This window comes from Mustela nivalis, assembly GCF_964662115.1.
Source record: "Mustela nivalis genome assembly, chromosome: 1".
Taxonomy (NCBI): Eukaryota; Metazoa; Chordata; class Mammalia; order Carnivora; family Mustelidae; genus Mustela; species Mustela nivalis.
In genome coordinates this window covers 170,044,011-170,060,894 of record NC_139020.1, presented here as the reverse complement: position 1 = coordinate 170,060,894, position 16,884 = coordinate 170,044,011, and the positions used below count along the sequence as shown (strand labels likewise).

The following is a 16,884-nucleotide window of genomic DNA, read 5'->3' as shown; positions in this document are numbered from 1 at the left end:
ACAGGAGAACCAAGCAGAACATTCTAAGCTTTGGGGTACAGACAGAGCAGCTCTATGTGGCCACCTTGTCTTGGGTGGTGTTGACTGATTTTCAGTATCCTCTCCCGCCATTAAACCAAAATAATTTGTCTCCTGATTTTAATTGAGAGAATATAGTCACAGAATTCTACTGGTAGCTTACAGGTACCTTTATCAATCTGTAGGTTCTGTATCATCCACAGTTCTTTCTGTTTTACAAAGCTCTTGGCACTCAGAAGCCGCAGTGTCCTACTTTAATTTTGAAAATCTCATTTTTCCTCTAAACTCTTGGAAGAGAACTTCTCCTGCCCCCTCCCCGCCGCCAGTTTTTAGGAACACTTATCTTGAAAGCTTTTTGCAGACATTTATTACTCTTCGTCACACTCTTGTAAGGTGGCTAAGGTCTGTTATCCCCATTTTATTGCCGAGGAAGCTGAGATAGTGAGAAGTTGAGTGGTTTGCCGAACGTCACGCACTGAGTCAGGGGCAAACTCAGAACTTGGTGTTCCTGGCAGCCCCGCCAACCTGAGCTGCTTCACCTCTGTTTGAACTGCCTGGAAAATAGGCTTTCAAGAATTCTGATGGGTACGTTGAAACTCTACCAGCTTTATTTGTTAATGGTGACTTCGTAACTGCGTATACTCATGCTATTCATTGACCTACAGCCAAAAGCTATTCATTTACTAGATGCATGGCCCAAGAAGGCCTATCCCCCTCCCTGTTCACCGATTGTAATAAAACACTTCCCTGTGACCGCACGAGAATACAGTAGTACCAGACACCAAAGTCAAAGCATACATTGTCCTTTCGGGCTCTAAGAGAACGAAACTCTAGATTCCATACAAGCTCCTGATCATGACCTCTGTCATGCAACCCCAACCTCACGTCCCAGTCTGGTAGGCCACCATCAGCCACCCAAGTGCTTCTGAGAGTGAATCACCCTGCCTTCTGGTCTTTCCAATCCCCTTTTCACTCTACCTTCCTGTATCCCCCAAGAACCTTCAAGGTTCATTTTAAGAATCACCCGCCTCCCCCCACAAGCCACTCCCTACTTCCCCACCAACCCTGGGGCCTGTTTCTTTTAAGTCCTTATCTGACGCCATCATCTTTCACAGTCTAAGTTATTGACTAGCCCTGTGCCCCTGGAGTACAGAAACTACTTACAGGCACAGAAGGCTTTATTCATCTTCCCCACGGTCTCAGATGGAAAACGCAGGTCCAAAAGAGAATTTGCAACTGCTTACTACAAGGGTGGGCAAACTTTTTCTGCAAAAGATTAATTAGGAAATATTTTAGACATTCCAAGCTATGAACAGTCGCTGATGATTCTTCTTTGCTTTATTATACAACCCTTTAAAAACATAAAAAACACTCTTAGCTCCCAGGTCAGCTGGGGGGTGGATTGGTCCTAGGGCCATAGGTTGTCTAACCCTGGCTTAGTAAATATTTCTTGCATTTATCATCAATGGTCGTGGGTTATGCTGGAAATTACTTATTTTGTATTTACAGATATTTTTGCATAACTGATGATTCTTCTACTGATAAAAAATGACAGTATTTGGGCAGCTCAGTCAGTTAAGCATCTGCCTTTGGCTCAGGTCATGATCTTACGATGTCAGGGTCCTCGGATGGAACCCTGAGTTCGGCTCCCTACTCAGTGGAGAGTCTGCATCTCCCTCTTCCCCGCCACTACCCTACCCCTGCTTGTGCTCTCTAATACATAAATAAAATCTTTCTAAAAAATGAGAGTATTTGTAAGGGAATATACTTTCTTCCATTTTTCTAATATTATGAAAGATCAATGGTGCACAGAGCCCTAGTACATTTTTATATGCTTAACTTCTCGTTTTTGGTTTTTTGGTGGGTTTTTTGTTTTTGTTTTTGTTTTTTTAAGATTTTACCTATTTATCTGAGAAAGAGAGAGAGAACAAGCAGGGGGAGTGGCAGAGGGAGAAGGAGGAAAAAGTCTCCCCGATGAGCAGGGAGCCTAACACAGGGCTCTCTCCCAGGACCCTGGGAACATGACCTGAGCAAAAGGCAGACACTTAACTGACTGAGCCAACCAGGCGCCCCAACTTTTGATACTTTTAAATGAAATTCCATACTGAGGTATCTGTATTTATTTTAAAAATCCAAACGGTTAAAAACCTGGGTTCAATCCAGCATTTATGTATGTGGAAGCATGAATTTGCAAAATCCATGCATGCATCTTTTTGCGTCATTCAAGGGCCAGGATTCTATCACCTTTATGGAAATTCTGCCAGAGCTACTGAGGCCTCACGGCTTTTTTAGAAAGCAGGATAATAAAACTAGCTCTGCAACACTGATAGGATTGTTTTTTTTTAAGATGTTGCAAAATGTTTCACTTGTCCCGTCAGTGATTGCTATGAAGCAGGATCTTTGACGAGTTAATATTTATAATGCCTGAAACTCTAGAAAGGACAAAGAAATGGTCCCTTTCAAGTGTCGATGCCCTGGGTTACTGTTTAGTGCCACACGATAACACCCTTACCACCTCCCCAGCCTCAGGAATACTGCAAAGTAATAAGCATGATCTGTTTAGTCATTTCCTGCGTCACATTCGTCAGACATCATACTCTTCCCCTATTAACATATCTAACCGAGTTACAGTTCAAACAGCCGGTTTCCATATCAGCAGCTGTTTGGTTTAATATCTTTTCAGCAAAGGTGCCATAGGGAGCCTTTCAAAAACCCTCATGTTAATATTCAGCTTGTTTTCCCAAAGAGATCCAGCTGAGACCAGTGTCCCAGTAATTTGCCAGAGTGCGTGATTCGTGAAACTTTTGCATATGAAATTCTCTTAAAGATGTCACACCTGAAAACCTCAGCGAAATGTAATTGTGTGTTGGAGGGCATGTCATGGTTTTATTGGTATGCTGGAGGTTAGTCTGTCCTGGGAGAACACGTACACACTATAATGGATGGCTGCTCAGCCTGTCTGAAAGAGAGGTCTGCAGAAGTATCATAATCCCAGCTTCGAAGATGGCATTAAGAAGCCTGTTCACTTCTCCCTTTTGACGAGGAAGCCATGTTTCAAATAGAGCTCTGTTAGCTAGGTGACCAATTGAGGAAGCAGAAAACAGCAAGAAGGAAGGTATAAAAATTATCTTACAAAAAAACACTCTTCAAAATTAGAGCTATTCAAAACATAGTAAAAATTATGGTCAAAATCAGTACCGAATTTTATTAAAAATAATCTTGGGGGCACCTGAGTGGCTCAGTGGGTTAAGCCTCTGCCTTCGGCTCAGGTCATGATCTCAGGGTCCTGGGATCGAGCCCCGCATCAGGCTCTCTGCTCAGCAGGGAGCCTGCTTCCCTCTCTCTCTTTCCACCTGCCTCTGCCTATGTGTGATCTGTCAAATAAATAAAATCTTAAAAAAAAAAAAATCTTGTCCTCTAAAAATGAAGGTGGATCTACCATAATTTGTTGTTGTTGTTGTTAAAATTTATTTATTGGAGAGAGAGAAAGAGCAAGCTGGAAGGAGGAGCAGAGGAAGAGAAAGTCTTAAGCAGACTCTGTGCTGAGCATGGAGCCCACCCCAGGGCTTGATCTCGAGACCCTGAGCCAAAACCAAGAGTTGGAGGCTTACCTGAATGTGCCACCCAGGTGCCTGTGATCTATCGTAAATTTTTAAAATAACTTTGTCCCATTAAAAGACAATGGGCTTTCATGCTAGAAATACCAATAATTGAAAAAATATATATCATTTGATGTTTACTTATATTTTAGATTGAGAAAATGACATTTATTATATTTAAAATGGTACATGTTGGGGCACCTGGGTGGCTCAGTGGTTTAAAGCCTCTGCCTTCAGCTCAGGTCATGATCCCAGAGTCCTGGGATCGAGCCCCGCATCAGGCTCTCTGTTCGGCAGGGCGGCTGCCTCCTCCTCTCTCTGCCTGCCTCTCTGCCTACTTGTGACCTCTGTCTGTCAAATAAATAAATAAAATCTTAAAAAAAAATGGCACATGTTATGATGAGTGCTGGGTGTTACACACAACTAATGAATCATCGAATACTACGTCAAAAACTAATGATGTACTATATGTTGGCTAAGTGAACAAAATTTTAAAAATGGCTTTTGAAAATGAAAAATACAATAAACAGAGATTTAAATAAATTGTATTTTCCAAAGTTTGAACTACCGTGGTGAATCACTGTTTCCTATTCTACTGTTGGTTTTCTGCTGTTTGTTTCAGGTGTTTTGGAAGTAGGTGAGAACAGTAGAAGATACATTGTCTCTCTTGTTTTTAATTTTAGTTTGGATAGGTCTGGATTTGGAGCCTATTAGGTTGAGTCTTGAAATTGCCACTTACTTGGGTCAAAAATCATCAAATATTGGCAGTTTCATAGGTGGTTGCTGGCTACCACCTCAATATCTCTCCTTTTTTATCCTGATGATACTGTCTTTGACTCTTGTCACCTGGCCATGGGTAATCTAATAGTTATAGGACAGAAATTTATGCTTGCATAATAAATAGGACAATAGGTAATAATAGACAATAGATAAAAGATAAAGACAGATAATGATGGATAATAAATGCATAGATACTAGATAGATAATAATACGTGATAGAACACAAAAGAGTACTTTAAATCTTATAATCTTTTGGAAAAAACAATAGATTTTCTCTTTTGCAAAGTAAGTGAACATTCTTTTACATGCCCCCAGTCAGGGGTTTTGAGGTCCTCCATTTATTTTCTTTATGAGCTGATCATAATGTTAATAGCAGTTAACATTTATTGAATATCTTACTAAGTGCCAGTGTCTGTAATAAGATATTTCCATTTTCTCATTTCTTCCTCAAAACAACTCTGCTTGGTAAGTATTAGTATTATCATCCCCATTTTACAGATGCAACTTTTGGGAGAGCAAGAGAAGCCTTATGTTTTTTTTGATTAAGTGGAGGGAAGACTGGAGAGATGGAGAAAAATTTTAGCCAGTCGACCTCCCTATCTTTGTATCAAATAAACACTGCCTTGGTGTCAAAATCTGGGAATCTCTGTTGATGTGGCTTGATTGCAGATCATACTTGAATTTGAACTTTAAAATCTTACTTTGTGCTATGGTAATATGACCCCAGGACTTAATTTACCTCTCAGTATACCATTATCCTTCCCTGCAAAATAACATAAAATTATTTACCTCACAGAGGTATTGAGATTTCTGTTATTTGACATCTTCAGATAAAGATGAATACAAAATAGTATAACCTATTCCAAAACTGGAGAGAACCACTCTTTGGTGATTCTGCTTTCATAATAGTCACTGTTTCTCATTTGTTAGTTTATGGCAACAGATGGACAAGAAAAAAAAAAAACTAGAATCCATAGAAAATATTCCAATAGATATCAGTTTTATAGATTTACAGTTTCTTTTCATAAACTGTATTGTTCAATAAAGATAACAAAAATCTTTGGCATATGAGATAAATTTTTACAGTATAGAGAATTTTAATAATTTACATCCTCCATACTATATATTTCAAAAAATAGGAAAGAAAAACAGACGGAATTATTGCTACTCTCCAAAGAGCATATGTTTATGAGAACCTTGCTACAAAACCTAATCAGCCACATGAAAACGATGTATTTTTCTGAAGATTGCACATGAGTCAACAGCACAAGTAGACAATGTTGTTTTAATTCTCCAGGTTGCAGAATTATCCAAAGAAAAGGGAGCTGATTTTTTAAATGATAGCTAAAGACATCTTTGAAGACAGTTGAATCTGGGTTGGCAAGGCAAAAAGTCAAACAGCAGATCAAAACAAGAGAAGAAAACTGACTAAAATAAAAGTGATGATATGTTCATGTAATTTAAACATTCAAGTCTGTGTAAATGAATTAAAAATTTTCTCTGAAAGGTTCTGGTAATTGCTCACCAGTTGTTAGATAGACCAAATAGTTTAAAACAAACAATCTGTAGAGGTTGAATTAAGGTCCTAGTTTTTAAAACGTGATTAGCAAGGCAGATGGTGATAAAAATTATCACTAAGTAATGATTATAGACACAGCTAAATCAAACTGCCCAACTGGTAGCGCCCATTCTTTGCCTACTACGAAATGTCTCAATCTGCTCCCCCCCTCCACCATCCTGTCATTTCACACTCCTTCTTTTCCACAAGGAATGAAGTTGTTTATATATGGTACACCTGAGGAGAGAGGAAACTCTAGGGAGATGCGACACGGGGATAAAGACCCGTTCCTAAGATTCCACAACCACTTACATTCTTCGCATATGCAACTTGACTCTAATTTAGCGAAGCACTTTTCATGAGAACATTATATTACCAAGATTTAAATACTTGCTTTTTCCAAATTAGCTAACTCGCTTTCCTTCAGATTAGCTAGTGTACAAAAGAATATAATTGATCAGTGAAAAAACAGATCTGACTAATGAGTGAGCTCTGGAATAGGCTTCTGGGTATGGAGAAGCATTAACTCATACAAATAAGTTGGAACAATGACTCCGGCTGGGAAAAGAACAGAGAGGAAACCAGCAGTTGCCTAGGGCAGTGAATTAGCAAGGGCAGCAGACTCTCCAAGTGGCTTCCATGAGAGCAAACACAACCTTTGAATTTGGATAGTGCCCCCTTTGCTTGAGGTAGGAGAATCTGTAAATCGGGCACTCACTGGAGAAGTGAGGCAGACACTCCACTGCGCTCGGTGGGTGGATGACAGATGGATGTTTTACAAGTGAATATTCAGAGTTCAAGGTGCACTTAAATGCTTTCACCAGTACCGCTCCATAGGCATGTGTGGTGCTGGCTGTAGGCCAAGCTTGCCTTCCGCCCCTTCCCTTCAGCCCCACGCAGGCTGCAGAGTCTGAACCAAATGGCAATCACCAGTAACAAAGACTGTCTTTGCTCTTGACTTCTGGAAGGCTTAGCATTTGTTTTTTGGTTTTCTGGTTTTGTTCCTCCCCTTCCCACCCACCCCACCCTCTACCGAACTACTGGCAACTGAGTTGGGCTACTGGGTATGTATGTCTGGCAGTTCATCACATTTCCTTACCCACATTTTTTTTTTTAAATTTCTCACTCCATTTTATCTCACTCCATTTTATCTCATTCTTAGACAGAGCATCTATTTGTATGAACAGCTTCAAATTTCTCTGTGGAAAGCAGCAAACAGACAAATACATAAGACAGACACACAATATGATAGACTGTAAGATCTGAGAGTCCTTTTAGCTAAGGCAAGACAATCACTCGTTAATTGTTAACCCTAAGTGTGAGTGAACACCTCAAGGATTCATGCTGATGGGCTCACCAATTCGGGCAAAAGGAGAATTTAGGAAGAAGAGAATGATTTGTTGGACGACTGTAACATCAATGAAAGCCAGTAAGAAATAGTTTTCATTTCCTTCATTCAACTTCCTAGCCATTCTCTGAGCACCTTTCCTTTCTTTAGCTAAAAAGCAAAATAGTGCTGGAAGCTGTTTTTAAAATGGGCTTCGGGGGCGTTTGGGTGGCTCAGCCTTCAAGCATCTGCCTTGGCTCAGGTCATGATCCCAGACGGAGCCTCCCATCAGGCTCCCTCCTCAGTGGGAAGCCTGCTCTCCCTCTCCCCCTTTCTTGTATTCCCTCTCCCGTCATCTCTCTTTGTCAAATAAATAAATAAAAATTTTAAAGCAAGCAAACAAACAAATAAATAAACTGGGCTTCATTTGGCTAGACTGTTCCTACCCATCTCCCCTGACATTGTATATCACGCTTCATTATACTGGGGGCATCATTTCGAGAGAGCTGGTAGAATCCAGTGTTCATTTGTAACTTCGTTAGGTGGTTGAGTAAATCCAGCAAATCTTGTGGCTGTTTGGTAGGTAATTATAAATCTCTCTGCTGGGGCTCAGTTCTCACCAAGCTCAGGAAGAGGTAGGTCTTAGTCACTAACAGACCTGCCACTAACAGACCTCGGGGAAATCACTCAGCTGCTCCTGGCTCCCTGATCTTTAAACCGAGGGGTATGAAGCAGATCATGATAACAGGCTTGGAGAATTCACCCTCTGCTTTCACAATCATTAACTCTTTTGATCTTCATAGCAACCCTGAAAGGTAGGCAGGACGGTTGTTATTTAGCAGAAGAGGAAATGGAGGCTCAGAGATTGAACGTGTCTAAGATCTGAGAGCAATTAAAATAGAACACCTGAGACCAGAACACAGTTCTAATTCAAGATCTGCTTTGTTGCAGTTAGAACATAATATAGCTCTACTGGAATCTCTTACCTTGCTCAGTGTGTGCAGGAAGACAGAGAAATATCCCTTAGTGCCTCTACTGGGCCAGACACCAGGTTGAACACACTATTGGTCTGATCCCCGATAGACTGACTTTTGATCTTGTAAAAGAATGTATAATCTAACTCTAGTGAGAGCCAGCCAACTGACGGCTCTGAGGGGTCAGGATTTGGGTGAGACTGGGCTGAACCAGCACTGCCTTGCTTTAGGCGGGGCACCTAGCAACAGAGCTACCCCAGGTGGTTCCACATGGTAGCATATGCTCAACCTTTTAGAAAAGGCCACAGTCTGATTTAAAAACAAAATATCCAAAATTTCTATTATGAGCTTCCTAAATTCCCGTTAAATAAAAACGCAGAATTTTCCTCTCTCCTCTTCCGACGCTGACATTTTAAAATATCATTTTCCTATTTCATTTCCTATCTTTAGAGAGGAAACTGTAACAGAAAGAACCCCATTTGGAATTCAAAAAAACTGGTCCTCAACTCTGCTCAATTCACTTCTGTGACTTTGGGCAAGTTAACTTCTAGGGGCCTATTTCTGCACAGGAAACCTAGGGGCTTTCCTATCTCAGCTTTGAGATCTCTTCCATCTCTCAAATTCTGATTCATTTCTAACTTAGGTTTCTCTTATTTCATGTTTGCTATTTGTCCTATAGAGTGCTAATTCATCCTGGTAAGCCTAATTTAATTTCTATTTGATAATATTTTTATTACTATATCTGTAATTATTAGCAACAGGATCCCATCTCTGATGGACTCTGCTGTGTTCTTGGGTATAACCTGAACACCATTTATCATATTTTGACAAGTGTTAAAAGTATCAGTGTGCTTATCAATTGCATCAGTTAGCATGAAAAATAAGACAGCTCCAAGTGCCTTAAACAATAAAAAGGATTTATCAACTCATAATTGAAATTAAGTAGATAGGCAGCTTCAGGCAAGGCTTGATCAGGGTTCTCCATCCATTTTTCTATGATTTTGCTGACTCTACCTATCGTTATTCACAACTTTTTCCTCAGACAAGTAGCAAGAGATTGCAGCGATTCTGGGCCTTTTATTCATACTCAATAGGGGCTCTAGAAGGAATAATCCACTATCTATTCTGTGTTTTAGGAGAGGAAACATTTCCTAAAACCCTGAGAAAACTCTCTTTTGTGTCTCATTGGCCTAAACTAGGTCACACAATCATTCCGAACCAACAACTGTGGCCTGACGAGTGCCTGAACTAGTCATTGATGAGGGGGTGGTGGTTACAATCAGAGCCCACCTTTGGAACTGAAGTATAAACTCTGAATTATATCTGGTCTTCATAATGGTGCAAGAGATGGTGTTGGTGAATCAGTCTCATTGTTCCATTTTATCCTGCCTATTCAACTCTAAGAACATGGGGGTCAAGATTGCATTTTCCAACCCTTTGCATTCTAGGTACCAAGTTAATGTTTTTTAAATTTAATTGAATTTCAGGTAGTGGCAAAAGCAAGTCAAAACAGAAAACAACACATAGTTCTCCTTACCTCTTTCTCTCTATTCTATTATTGTAATGGCATGCTCCCTAACTTTCCCCACTATTTATATGTTACCCCTCTTATTTTTAGCCAAAAGTTTTACTTAGTCTGAAGATAACCAAATATTTCCTGAATAATAAGTCTCTGAATATGCATATTCTCTAAATTTGAATATAAGCCTATTTGCAAATCTAGCACTTACATTTAGAGTGTTGTTGGCAGAACTCTGAAAATCAGTTTTTCTTTTTTTCTTTTTTAATGGAAAAATGTACTACAGCAGAAGGATTTGTTTTCCACAAAGCTGAACCAACTTTTTTGATTTCAATGATTTTGATACTTCCATCTATACTTACATAGTCATAAAATATAAAATAAATTTCAAAAATCGGAGTTCACTGGTTATATAATCCTCGGCCATTAAAAACAAATTGAATTTAGGACTGACAGGTCCATCTCAGAAAAAAGAAGGGGTTGTAGGAGGGGGTGGAAGTGCTTTTTTTTTTTTTTTTTTTTTTTAAAGATTTTATGTATTTATTTGACAGAGAGAAATCACAAGTAGATGGAGAGGCAGGCAGAGAGAGAGAGGGAAGCAGACTCCCTGCTGAGCAGAGAGCCCGATGGGGGACTCGATCCCAAAACCCTGAGATCATGACCTGAGCCGAAGGCAGCGGCTTAACCCACTGAGCCACCCAGGCGCCCCGGAAGTGCTTTGGATTAAAATCCTGCTGGGGCGCCTGGGTGGCTCAGTTGGTTAAACATCTGCCTTTGGCTCAGGTCATGATACCCGGGTCCTGGGATCTGAGCCTCGCATTGGGCTCCCTGCTCAGTGGGGAATCTGCTTCTCCCTCTCCTTCTATCCCTGTTTGTGCACTCTCTCTCTCTCTCTTTCTCTCTCTCTGACTTTCTCAAATAAATAAAATCTTAGAAAAACAAAAACCCTGTTGCCGGAGCTCCTGGGTGGCTCAGTTGGTGAAGCACCCACTCTTGATTTCAGCGCCCGTCATGATCCCAGGGTCCTGATCAGGAAGTCTGCTTGTGGCTTGTCCCTCTCCTTTTGCTCCACCTCCCCTCCCCCCCTCCTCCCCGTGCCACCCGTGCCCTCTTGTGTGCGGGCACTCTCATGCTCTCTAGCGCACTCTCTCTCCAAATAAAGAAATAAATAAATAGATACATAAATAAAATCTTTAAAATAAAACCCTGTTGCCAACCAAGCCAGGTGCACCTGTGTTTCTCTAGCCCCTCTCCCATTCCAGCCCCTCAGGCAGCCCCATTCTCTCAGAAAGTCCACAGGGGCCTAGAGCCTGGGAGGAGTTTAGGCTGGTAAGTGATAAGGAACAGAGAGCCCCCATAGGGATTTGGTAGCACCTCTTTCTAAAACAAGACCACAGGTTGATCAGGGCTGGACATCAGGGATTGCAGGAAGGATCCCGAACCTCCCAATTCAACAACTCAGGTTAGTCCTCTAGGAGTCTTTCCTGAGTGCATACTCTATGTCAAGTTTAGCCTCATAAGAGGAAGACAGTCCCGGCCCTTGAGGAAGGGAGATGGACAAAGAAACAGGCAGTTACAATCCAGCTGGGTAAAGTCCGTGGAAGAGGTCAACCCAGGGTGCTGTGATAGGGCATGTGGGGAGGGCCCCCTCACTGCCTTAACTCCAGGGGCGCCATCCGCCTAAAGCACAATGTGAATGGTGCCTGCGGTTGTGCAACATGGCAGCCCTGAGCCGCGCCCCACATTATAGGCTGGGGGAGGGAGACTTCCCAGTAGAAGGGAGACTGAAGTTGAGATTTAAAGAAAGAAGGGGAAATCGTTTGGACAATTCACACTAGGCTCATCCGCCACACTAGGCGGATGCACGTACACAGTGTAAGCATCCCGCGACCCTTAAAGAGAAGTGTGGACCGCACTTCCTTGGGTGAGGCCGTGGAAAAGGAACATTCCCGGCTTGGCCCTCTCCTGTCATGAGCTCTTTGAATGGATATGAGCCTTAGGTCTTGTGGAAAACTCGTTGGTACTTTATCAGTAATTGTCTTGCCTGAGTCTTAAATATCTGCTGACCCTGGAGAATTTGGAGGGGAGGGGAAATAGTCCAAACACAGGGCATGTCTTGGGGTGTCTGAAGACAGGTTAGTGCCATGCATAAAAACTGGAGTAGTTAACTATATGAAAAAGCCAGTCCTTCCCCATTTTATAAAGTTTCACCACAACTTGTTTTGGGAAGCCCAAACTACTTTAAAAATATCAAAAGTAAAGAATTAGTAAATATCAAAATAATTCTATTTGCTGAATATGTGACCTTTGAGAAACTCACTCTCAGAACTCAAGAACCCAACTCGGCACAGGGTTTAATAGAAGCGGTTGGATGGAAGAGAGTCAAACACGTGGAACAATGTTCCATCTACACTGATGGATGTCTTGAATAACCCGAACTGACAGATATGAAATGAGATCATAAAAACGGCGGCATTTTAAAAATGGGTTAGTTACAACATTTCTGCAGCTCCACATCGCAACGCTGTATCATCATTAGAAAATCTGGAATCGCATTATATTTGATCACCAGTTATTATCATGTTGCTTCTATCTCTTTGGGTTTTGAAACTAAAATTGCTAGAGCTGGGCTCTTAGGATACCTGCTTGTAAAGATAAATTACGGACTATGGAGTCATTTGGGGGACCATTCGTGAGATAAGTGCTGATAGTTCCAGAAGCATCCCTACAGAAAAGACAATTTTTATGGAATAAATTTTACCCCTGGATGAATGCCTCCTCCGGTGTTATTAGAACTTCCATGAGCCTAGGTGAAGGCAGTATTTTAGACTGATAATGTCAAAGTCCTTTGGGCTTGTAGGAGTTCATTTCCGTTTTCATTTGTCTGTCTTTGTAACACTGAATCCTAAGAGAAAAATCTGAAGTCTCCATTCTTTTTATCCCACCATAGAAGTTGAGTGCTGTGTATAATGTCTGGATGATGACTTTTCACTCCAAACTGTGCGCCTGAGAAAACCATTCTAATTTTAGTCACAAGTGTGAGGGTTTTGCTGTGGCTGTGGGACATCTATCTACACGTGTCCACATATACACATGTACCTATGCGCAACACCTAGCAAAGACACAATGACAGCAAAGGACCCCATGGACAATTTGGGAGGTGTGTCTAGCCCGAGGCTAGAATTTGCAAAAAAAAAGGAAAAATAGATATTCTTGATCTGATTACAGTTCTAACATCTACATACCACAAGAGAAAGCCTGTCTTTCTTTTTTTTTTTTTTAACTTTCCCTACAGTCAGTCCTATTTCCTCAAGTTCATTACCAGATTGGGGAAACCACAGTTGCCTTTAGGATGAACACACGTTCTTCCTTCATCACCAGCCACTTTATCTTATGCAAAACAGAACTGCTTTAAAACCTTAAGTTTTGCAAGGTGATCTTCTTTTCAGACAGATGAGTACATTCTGCTTATCCTTACACAGGACTTTCAGTGTAGACATGCAGATATATGTGAATTTTGACTCATCAATAAGTACAAAAGTCCTATTATTGTCCCTCTTTTATTCATTATCTATCAACTCTCTGGTTAAGGACTCTTTTCTTACCACTGTACATAATCAAAGACACAGGCAGTTAAAATTTTTATAACAAAAGCTAGGCTCGTTTGTTCAGTTTGCAAGATGATTTTGTTGTTACAAATCATTGAAGAAAGCTTATGTCAGAACGTCAACCTTGAAAGGCCACATTTGAAAAACCCATGCTAACACCAACTCTTTTATGCCATTATTTATAAGAGGCTGATGGCATTTAATAAGTGGAAGGACCATAGTGATCACCAGGGCACAGTGGAGGCAATTCTTCCAAAGCATAACAAATTCTACTATTAGAACAGATAAAGCAAGCAATGCTTAAAACAACAACAACAACAACAACAACAACCAAAACCCACTAGGTCCATGTAGTTATCTGAAGCCACTCATCTGAACCAAACAAAAGCATTTCTACATCTGTGTGCCTTGTAAACGACTTACTGAACTATGACATATATTGAGAGCTCTCCATTCTAAGATTATGGCAAAGCCTAGAAATAAATGAAAAATTTTAGCAGATCATCTGTATTCTCCAGAGGTCTTTTCTACTTAGCTGGGACCCTTATCTCTATGACTGAAATCCTTCTGTATATCCAGAGAGGAAGTGTGAGCAATTATTAAAATTTTCACTCAAAAAAGTCTGACTATAATTTTTTTGGTATGGTAGATGTGACCATATGTATGCTAAAACAACGAAGATATTTAAATTCTGTTCTAGTCTGTCTCCTTGGTATCAAAAGTCGAAATCTGTTGAAAGGATGAGGTTAGCACTCACATTATACATACGTGCCTGAGCACATACACATGCCCACGTACATACGCACAAAGCTTACCAGAGACACAATAACAGCAAAGTGTTCCACGAGCAGTTCAGAAGATGTGTCTGGCCTGAGACAGAATTTGGGGGGGGGGGGGAAGAACTTTTCAACCTGCTCAGGGCTCTGACGTGCACATAAGAGAAAGCCTGTGACTTCTTTACTTTCCATATAGACTATTATACTTCCTCATTGAATCATTCCCAGATCAGGGATAGCAAGTGTATTAACTTGCTAGGGTTTCTGGAACGAAAACCCGAGTGACTTAGACAACAAAAATTTACTGTCTCACAGTTTTGGAGGCTAGAAGCCTAGGTCTAGGTCGTAGCAGGGATGGTTCCTTCTGAAAGCTACGAGGGAAAATTTGTTCCAGGCCTCTCTCCTAACGTCTGGAGGCTTACTGGCAATCCGGCATCCCTTGGCTTGTATATACATCACCTCAGTCTCTGCCTTCACCTTCCCATGGGATTCTCCCTGCGTGTCTGTGTGTGTGTGTGTGTGTGTGTGTGTGAGAGAGAGAGAGAGAGAGAGAGAGCGAATGCACACATCTGTATCTGTGTCCAAATTTCTCCCTTTCAACCAATCATATGGGTTCAGGCCCACCCTAACGACTTCATTTTAACTTGATTAATTAGATCCATGATGACCCTGTTTCCAAACAAGCTCACATTCTGAAGTCCTGGGGGTTAGGACTTCGACATAGGAATCGGGGGGGAGAGTGGGAAAGCAGAGATACAATTCAAGCCACAGGACTGAGAAAAAGTAACCCAGCTGCCCAACAATTTTCTCCAGTGATGGAGAATAAAGGGAAACAATAAAAATAACATAAAACATATTGATAAAAGCAAAATAAATGTCCACTCATCACAACTCGTGTCCTGGTTCACAGGAATACTTACTGAGCGCCCACATGGAGTAAGCACTCCCTAATTGTGAGATTAACTGAAATCCCAGTGTTGTGATTTTTGAGAGAAATAAAAGCGCCCACATGATATAGCTAATAAGTGTGATCTAGTATTTTTCACTAAATGAAAAGGAGTGAAACCACAGAATCATAAACTATGATTCTGTGAACTGAAGGGGACTCTAAAAACCATCTTGAGTCATGGATGGCAGATCAGAAACTGAAATTTTGATCCCGGATTTTGATTTCTTTTTTTTTTTTTAAGATTTATTTATCTTTTTTAGAGAGAGGATGAGAGAGAGCATGTGCGTGGGGGGGGAGGGGGGAGAGGAGGCTAAGGGAGAGGGAGAGAACCTCAAGCAGCCTTCCTGTTGAGCACAGAGCCCAACGTGGGCATCACCACCACCCCAGCCAAAACCAACTGAGCTACCTAGTCACCCCCCTGATTTTGATTTCTAATGCAATGACCTTTTCACTGATCCCAGAGTAAGAAGCTGACTGTGACTCCAAGTTATAGCACATCACGTGATCTATTGAAAGCTTGCTTCTATATTTCTATTTGTACCAAAAAGTCGTCCAAACCACTCGTTGAAATTGGGATGTATAAGGAAGAAAAAAAGCAAACAGTGGTCTACCCCCCTCTCCTCCAAATCTAAGTCTTCAATATTTTCTCATGGTTAAAGGAGTGGCTGTTTCAGAGCTTGAAAGGGGAAAATGTACTTTTTCAAAGGACATTTCTGATGGACACCTCTTAAGTGATCAAATTTAATATCACAAGTAAGTGAAGGACTTGATATCATATGCCCACTGAGAGATACAACAAGCGTATAGAATCACCTACTAAATATCCTTCCAAAAGTGTTCAACCTGGATCTAATCAAACCCTTAGATTTAACTTTCAAATTTACAGAAAACACTGAGAATAAAAGAACAGAGTAAACAATACCATGAGGAAACAAATCTGAGAAACAAATCTGAGAGTTTGGGTCACTCTCAAAGTCAAGTAACTTAGTACCTTCAAAAAGTCAATATTACAAATATATATTTTATTATTTGTGTATTATTTCTATAAAATTTATATGTTAAAATGTATACAACAATGTTCTAGATAAAAGATATTTAAGAGAGATTAACAACCAAAATGCAGTATGTAGATCCTAACTTCATCGAATCAAGATCTATGCATTGCATCTAACAGTTACATTAAGATACCTTTTCTTATATATGAATAAACCACCCCTTGGAGGAAGACATCCAAACCTCCTGCTGTATCTATGAAAAACCAACAGCTAACACTATTCTTTTTTTTTTTTTTAAGATTTTATTTACTTATTTGACAGAGAGAGAGATCACAAGTAGGCAAAGAGCGAGGAGGAAGCAGGCTCCCCACTGAGCAGAGAGCCAACATAGGGTTCCATCCCAGGACCCCGAGATCATGACCTGAGCCGAAGGCAGCGGCTAAATCCACCGAGCCCCAGGCGCCCCTACACTATTCTTAATGGTGAAAGAAAGCTTTCCTCTTAAGATGAGGGAAAAGGGGGGCACCTGGTTGGCTCAGTGGGCTAAAGCCTCTGCCTTCAGCTCAGGTCATGATCCTGGAGTCCTGGAATCGAGTACCACATCGGGCTCTCTGCTCAGTAGGGAGCCTGCTTCCTCCTCTCTCTCTCTCTGCCTGCCTCTCTGCCTACTTGTGATCACTGTCTGTCAAATAAATTAAGCCTTTAAAAAAAAAAAAAGATGAGGGAAAAGGTAAGGAGGTTTGTTCTTACCACTTCTCTTCAATACTGCACTAGAAGTTCT

The 16,884-nt window shown here is 40.9% G+C and overlaps 1 long non-coding RNA gene across 4 annotated transcripts in view; it reads right to left on the bottom strand.

Moving 5' to 3' along the window:
• LOC309863700 overlaps positions 1-16,884 on the bottom strand; it is a 78,609-nt gene that overhangs the window by 10,229 nt on the left and 51,496 nt on the right. For all 4 annotated transcript variants that reach the window (XR_014311188.1, XR_014311189.1, XR_014311190.1 and 1 more), the window contains exon 2: positions 1,183-1,284. This is a non-coding gene — a long non-coding RNA (uncharacterized lncRNA). The remainder of the gene's footprint in view (positions 1-1,182; positions 1,285-16,884) is intronic.